Consider the following 7,433-nt stretch of genomic DNA (forward strand, 5'->3'; position numbering starts at 1 on the left):
AATGTAGAATCACTAGCAAACATTACTAGGGACACATAAAAGCAGATGTATCCTTATTCCAACTGAATACTGGATTTGATCTGAGTTTAGACAAAATGAATTCCATCTACTGAAGTCATACTAGGTTCCCCTTTGAAGGCCTTCAGTCAAGTCCTGATCCATATTGGACAAACCTACTGAATTTGTTCTGATCCCAGCTCAGAAATATTTTACTTTTCCACAGAGCTTCTTAATGTCCCCCAGTGAAGCTTAAGTGAAGTATAAGTGAAGTATACTCTTGGTATTTATACATACAGGGCTCAATCTGTTACTTAAATATAAACATCTAAGGCTATTTGACATACTCCAGGATTATGTGAGACATTGTCAGGAGTCTGGCAGATATAACAGGAAATATGGGAGACTCATGCCCATCTGGAAAGGCAGCTGGAGGCTCGAGTTAGGCAACTAAATCGAGCTTCCACTGCAAACGCTTAAAAAGCAGCAAGCAGGTGCTACATACACCACTTCTTTCCTACAATTTCTGCCCATCTTATCTAGTGATACAAATAAATAGAAATTATTGTGAAAGTGCCAACATAAAAATTTCTTTTGTTTTTAGAGACTGGAAGGACTTCCTACAAGTGTATCTGTTAAAAGTTACAGATTTCACTGGCAAAGTTCTAGATAAATAATGTATCCTTGAAAAATCAAGTCATCAGAATCTTAGTTCACATTACAATTAGCCAGACATAGTCTTATAATTAGTAGAATAGATTAATATTGTACCAATATTTGTCATGTGGCAGATGTTACAAGCATTAGCTGGTAAACTAATCTGGTAAGTATCACTGTTCAAAATTGAGTGCAACCAGACTGAAGATGTATTTGACTGTAGCCACAAGGACTAATATTTCAATTTAATCATTCTGCAAAGACAGCTGAAGATGGATTATAACTAATACAAGAAATACAATTAATATTCTCCTATTTTGTGACAGTTTAAGAGGTTTAAGAGTTAAGTGTTGCTAATCTGAAGACAATAAATACTGGAGAAGTACTAACAGTCCATTGTTCAGCCATGCAGACTGTGTCCCTAGGTTAAATATAGTGCAAAGAATGAATGAAAAAGCAGTTTAGGTCTAATTTAATTTGCTACATAAGAATTTTTTTTTTTTGGCTTGCTTTTCAATATCTTACAAGAGCTAGTTTGTTTGAATCATTCAACACCTTTTTTCTCCTATTTCTGCCTCTCCATACACCTCCCCCCCTTTCCCCTAATTTCAGCAGGTACGTCATGAAACCTATCGTATTGATAAGAAGGACAAGGGATCTGCTACCAGCTCCTAGGTAAATATGTATAAGAAAATAGTGTTACAGAAGTACCAGATGACACAATATGAAGTTGTTCCCACAGACTCACTATACTGTGCATCATACGTACTCTATCTGTATAAACTTCTTTTAGTATGTCACACTTTAAGATGCGACATTTTTTTAATAGCCAGAGTGGGTATGAGATACTTTCATACTTCTTTACTGTGCTAGAATAATTCCTAAAACTTAAAATTAGAGAGATGAAAAAACAGATTTAGCAATAATCTTTCTTACCTCTGAAATGGATACATGGATTGGATAAAAGATGATAAAGATGGAGATACTGTCATTCAAAAAGTATGGTAAAATATGCACATAGCCATCAATCTTTAGGCAACCAAACTACTTAACCTTAAAACTGTGGGGTTTTTTTTTCATTTATGGAAAAGTCCTAAAACAACTGGTTTTCCTCCCATAGGTTGTGTTAATTTGCTGTAGTTGTAAAAGAAACTTTTAAAAAGGCTATCTCTTTAAAAGTTATATATGTATTTAATAAAAATATTGCCCACTATTTTTCCAGTAAGGGATGGAGAAATCTTTGATGCAGTTCAATCTGAGCAAGCTACCTAAGATTTTGTGCTTGATTTTTAACTTACTCTTAGATGGACATACAAACAAACAAACAAAAAATTATGGATATTTTTAAAGGACATGAATGGGTTTGGTCATTTTATACTAGCGTATTAGCAGCCAAACAGGATATTAATTCCCTGTGTAAACTCTTATCAAGTACCTCAGCATCACAGCACCTCAACTGCCCTATTTGAAAATGAAAAGAACAATGATGTTTAGCTACCTTATTAGCTTTAGATAATATTTTAAATGCAAAATGTTGTAAATTAATCACAGAGGCAATGCAGTAGCTATGTACTGCTGAGTGCCTTACCTATTATGTTGTTCGATATATCCCATCCTTGATTCTAGCAAAAACACGTACAACCAAGTAACTTCAGTACCTGCACTGCTTTTTGTAGAAGGCTGTCTTTAGGGAGCAATGCACCACCAACTCAAAAACTCAGAACAGTGACCTTGCCTTTGAGAAATGAACGTTGTATCATGTCCTTTAATACTGAACACAGAAATTCAGGCTAACTTTGATGTGGTGCAGAGAATAACACAACAGCTAAGCAAGCAAACCAAAACAACAACCTACCATCAAAGACAAGTTTTCTGGTTTGGGGAAATTTTTAATTAGGAGAGATCTCACTGAGATCTCAGTGCTGGAGCAGGACACCAGCAGAGTGAACAACAGAGAAGACTGTAAAAAGTCCCCAATACCCTGAAAAGTTTTCCAGTGAAGTCCTGCTGCTCTCCAGCAGCAGGAGAGATGATTCATCTGTCCATTGGTACCCCTCAATGCAGCGTGCGCTGTTCACTGGGGCCACAAAGCCTCTCTATCCCTCCAGGAACTACGTCTGTGTTTTTGCTTTTATCTTCTGCACAAACACAGAGACACACACAGTAACTGTTCCAACACTCTGACCCAATTCTAGAAGGACTTTCCTTCTGCATTAAACAGTTTCTAATTAAAACTTAGTGTTGTATTTTTAATTGCTTATTGCAGTTTGTCTTCGGGTTAACACGAATTCCACTGAAAATATTTTTCCTTTAGAAACATTTTTCCCTAGAAAGATTGTATGGCCTATTAGATTATTTGCTCCACAGACTATTTATGCCATACTGTTGTTCTTTTTTATAAAGAAATTGAATGTTGTGGTTTAAATATTATTATTCATCAAGGCCTTTCCCTCTCTCTCTCTCTCCAGAATTAATGCAGGAAAGAAAGCACTACTTCATGTATAAACTGTTTTCAAGGTCTAAAAGTGCATTCCAGAATTAGAACAATAAACATGATTTTTTCACTTTTTTTTTTAATTTGAACATCTTAAAGCCACAGTGACTTAATAAATTATGCCAGAATTTATATAAAGAATTTAAGTCCAAACTCAGCTCTTTTAGCAAAGGCTAAAAAAAAGCTGGCTAAAACATCTTCTAGCATAGTTTTTCTTTCTACACTGGGCCATGACTGGCTTTGTAATCATTAATCTAGTTAACTTGGTGAGCAATCAAATTAACTAAAAAATTAATTGAAATGCAGCAGCCAGCCACTGTGAGTTACATTATAACAGCACTTTACCAGTGATCTTTTGGTATCTGTAAATAACTGGCAACACTTACAATGCCAGAAACTGTGATTTTCCTGTTTGAACACAGATAACGTAAGCTACAAATTCAAATACCAAATGCAAACCAATACAACAGATATATAAATTTTGTATACAAACAAGAGACATGTTTTTAATTTGAATCATTTTCAAAATTTTGAATGGTTGTGCATAGTACAAATTTGCTAGGGGCAAGGGAGTGTGTATGTGTGTGTGTTGTTTAAACCAATAAATAAAATCCACAACAAAGTCAGATTCAGTGAAAGCCCAAAAGTGAAACTTAGTTCAAATTCAACCCTCAAAAGAACAGTGCAAATTGTTCAACACAGTACAGTAGTATTAGAATCATAGAATCATAGAATCATTAAGGTTGGAAAAGACCTCTAAGATCATCGAGTCCAACCATCAACCCAACACCACCATGCCCACTAAACCATGTCCCTAAGCGCCTCATCTACACGTCTTTTAAATACTTCCAGGGATGGTGACTCAACCACTTCCCTGGGCAGCCTGTTCCAATGTTTAACCACTCTTTCAGTAAAGAAATTTTTCCTCACGTCCAGTCTAAACCTCCCCTGGCACAACTTGAGGCCATTTCCTCTCGTCCTATCGCCAGTTACTTGGGAGAAGAGACCAACACCCACCTCGCTACAACCTCCTTTCAGGTAGCTTTCAAAAGCTTTCGTTTAGCTTTTCTCCAGGCTAAACAACCCCAGTTCCCCCAGCCGTTCCTCAGAAGACTTGTTCTCCAGACCCCTCACCAGCCTCCTTGCCCTTCTCTGGACACGCTCCAGCACCTTGACGTCCTTCTTGTAGTGAGGGGCCCAAAACTGAACACAGTATTCGAGGTGCGGCTTCACCAGTGCCGAGTACAGGGGCACGATCACTTCCCTGCTCCTGCTGGCCACACTAGTTCTGATAAAGGCCAGGATGCCATTGGCCTTCTTGGCCGCCTGGGCACACTGCCGGCTCATGTTCAGCCGGCTGTCGACCAGCACCCCCAGGTCCTTTTCCGCCACGCAGCTTTCCAGCCACTCTTCCCCAAGCCTGTAGCGTTGCATGGGGTTGTTGTGGCTGAAGTGCAGGATCCGGCACTTGGCCTTGTTGAACCTCATACAGTTGGCCTCAGCCCATCGATCCAGCCTGTCCAGGTCCCTCTGCAGAGCCTTCCTACCCTCGAGCAGTTCAACATTCCCGCCCAACTTGGTGTCATCTGCAAACTTACTGAGGGTGCAGACTGAAGTCCCTGAAGTACTCAGGGACCGACTGAAGAATATAATCAACACACTGAAGAGCTCTAGGCTATCAATCAACTGTTTACCTCTTGGTTTCCTCATTTATATGGAACAAGCTACTGTAACCAAATCTGCCTTCCCAAATTAGCTAAAACCAGTAAAAATTTTAATTCTTGGGTACTGCTGAATTCAAGCACCTTTTCAACAGATTTCAGATTAGCTGAAGTATGCTAAACATGAGCAACGCAGAAAATGAAATCTTGACCATATAGGATCCTGCTCTCCTACAAAGCATCCAACAGGCCAAGGGAAATACTAAAGAAGATAGCCAACACACAGTGTTGGCACTTAAAAATGTCCTTTTCCTCTTTGAAATTCCAACAATTCAATAGCCCTCAAAAGAGTTGTCAATGAAGAACAAGATTAGCTGTAAAAGTTCACCCCATCCCAGGCCTTTTCAAGTTCATTCTGAAGTGAATTATTAGCAGAAAAAAACTGAATTTCACTGTTTGTAAAATAATTCACCCCTGTGTAACAATGGGTTCTCTGAGGATTCCTTCAGTTTCCCTTATGAACCTCTGCAAGTAGAGGTAAAGAAAAAAAAATTCTAGCAGTAATCTGAAACAGTTTTTCCCTTTTATATACCTACTTCAGTGGTGACCATATGGTTACAATCCTGGCCTTTTAATCACTTTTTACTCTCCAGTGTTTTTATGTGTTATTGACGAGCTGCCACACATCACCCCAGAGGAATAGCTATGCTTCAGTTTTGGATAATGGACTTGCTGTAGCATAATAGTTTTTTACAGTTATTTACCTTATCAGCAAAGTCCTTAAAGACTGACCCCTTCTGAAATAGAAGACATTTACATGGTATCAGCTTGTTACATCCATTTCTACTGTTAATCTCTTTAGTTTAATCATTTTTTTTAATGTGACTTGGACATCAAGAATAAAAGAAAGTTAATAAAATGTGATGCTCCCAGGATGCTCCCCATATAGAATAGAGATCCACGGCTCCACAGGCTTCACCACACTCTTTTCAAACCATGCCCTGTTGGCTGAACCCACAGAGTAAGACCATTTATATTTGCCTACAGTCTGCCTACCAAGAACTTCTCCTGAACTTTTAAAATCATCAATAGATACACTTTTAAGTTGGTCCCAACTATGCTGATATTTTCAATGACAGCACTCAGCAGAACAGCTGTTTTTACTCATGTTTGTAGCCTTCCTTTTGCAGTTATCCTAGATAAGACCAGCTGACTGAAGGGAAAAATGAAGAAAAAAACTCTTTTTCTCAGAAAAGTAGACAGACAGACAGAGACAGAGGACAAGATTTTGCATATCGAGATGCCAGGGGTTAGAGGAAGAGAGGCAAGTAGACAACAGAAATATACCTGAGAATGTAGAGGTCAGTGGATCCAGCTTCTTGCTGCCAAGCAACCACAGTCATAATTATCAGAAGCTGTCAAGCATTGTGTTAAGAATTATTATATTTCTCCCTTTTTCTAGAAAGTTAGCTCTTTGCTAGCTAGAATATAGAATTCCTTTTTAAAATATTCCACCTAAACGTATTCATGCTTAATTTCTCCATTTATTTATCTGCCAGCACTGTGCTTTAATAGTTTTCTTCCTGCTCTGGCATTTAGAGAAAATAAGCACATTCCCTTCTCATTTCTCATTTTTCTACATTAAATATGTCATCCTCTTCCAGATCTTCCTCATAATGGAAGCCACTATTCCTCCGAGCATCGTAGATGCTATTGTTTACTCTAATTTGAAATCATCACGTGAATTTGGAACAGATAGAAGAGACTTTAACAGTATAAACGTACTACTGAATTTGTATTTTCCTACCTCCACTGGAAATTCCTCCTTCACTGCCCAGAATATTTTAAGATTCAATTTGCCTTTGGTGATCCTGTAATCACTTAAGTCCCACTCAAAGAAGTGAGAATTTTCAAAATTGCTGCCCTATTTATACATGCTGATATTAGTCAAAAAAAAGGAGTAACAAAAGAAAAGCAAAAAAAAAAAAAAGCATTAACTCTCCATCAAATATTAAGTAAACAAATCAGACTTTAAGAAAACAGTAGAATTTCTAAACATTTATGGAATCATAGAATCGTTTAGGTTGGAAAAATTGCTGCCCTATTTATACATGCTGATATTAGTCAAAAAAAAGGAGTAACAAAAGAAAAGCAAAAAAAAAAAAAAGCATTAACTCTCCATCAAATATTAAGTAAACAAATCAGACTTTAAGAAAACAGTAGAATTTCTAAACATTTATGGAATCATAGAATCGTTTAGGTTGGAAAAGACCTTTAAGATCATGAAGTCCAACCATTGACCTAGCACTGCCAAGTCCACCACTAAACCATGTCCCTAAGCACCACATCTACACATCTTTTAAATACCGCCAGGGATGGTGACTCAACCACTTCCCTGGGCAACCTGTTCCAATGCTTGACAGTCCTTTCGGTGAAGAAATTTTTCCTAATATCCAATCTAAACCTCCCCTGGTGCAACTTGAGGCCATCTCCTCTCATCCTATCCCTTGTTACTTGGGAGAAGAGACCGACACCCACCTTGCTACAACCTCCTTTCAGGTAGCTGTAGAGAGTGATAAGGTCTCCCCTGAGCCTCCTTTTCTCCAGGCTAAACAACCCCAGTT

This window comes from Pygoscelis adeliae, unplaced genomic scaffold (genome assembly GCF_000699105.1).
Source record: "Pygoscelis adeliae isolate BGI_AS28 unplaced genomic scaffold, ASM69910v1 Scaffold117, whole genome shotgun sequence".
NCBI classification, from domain to species: domain Eukaryota; kingdom Metazoa; phylum Chordata; class Aves; order Sphenisciformes; family Spheniscidae; genus Pygoscelis; species Pygoscelis adeliae.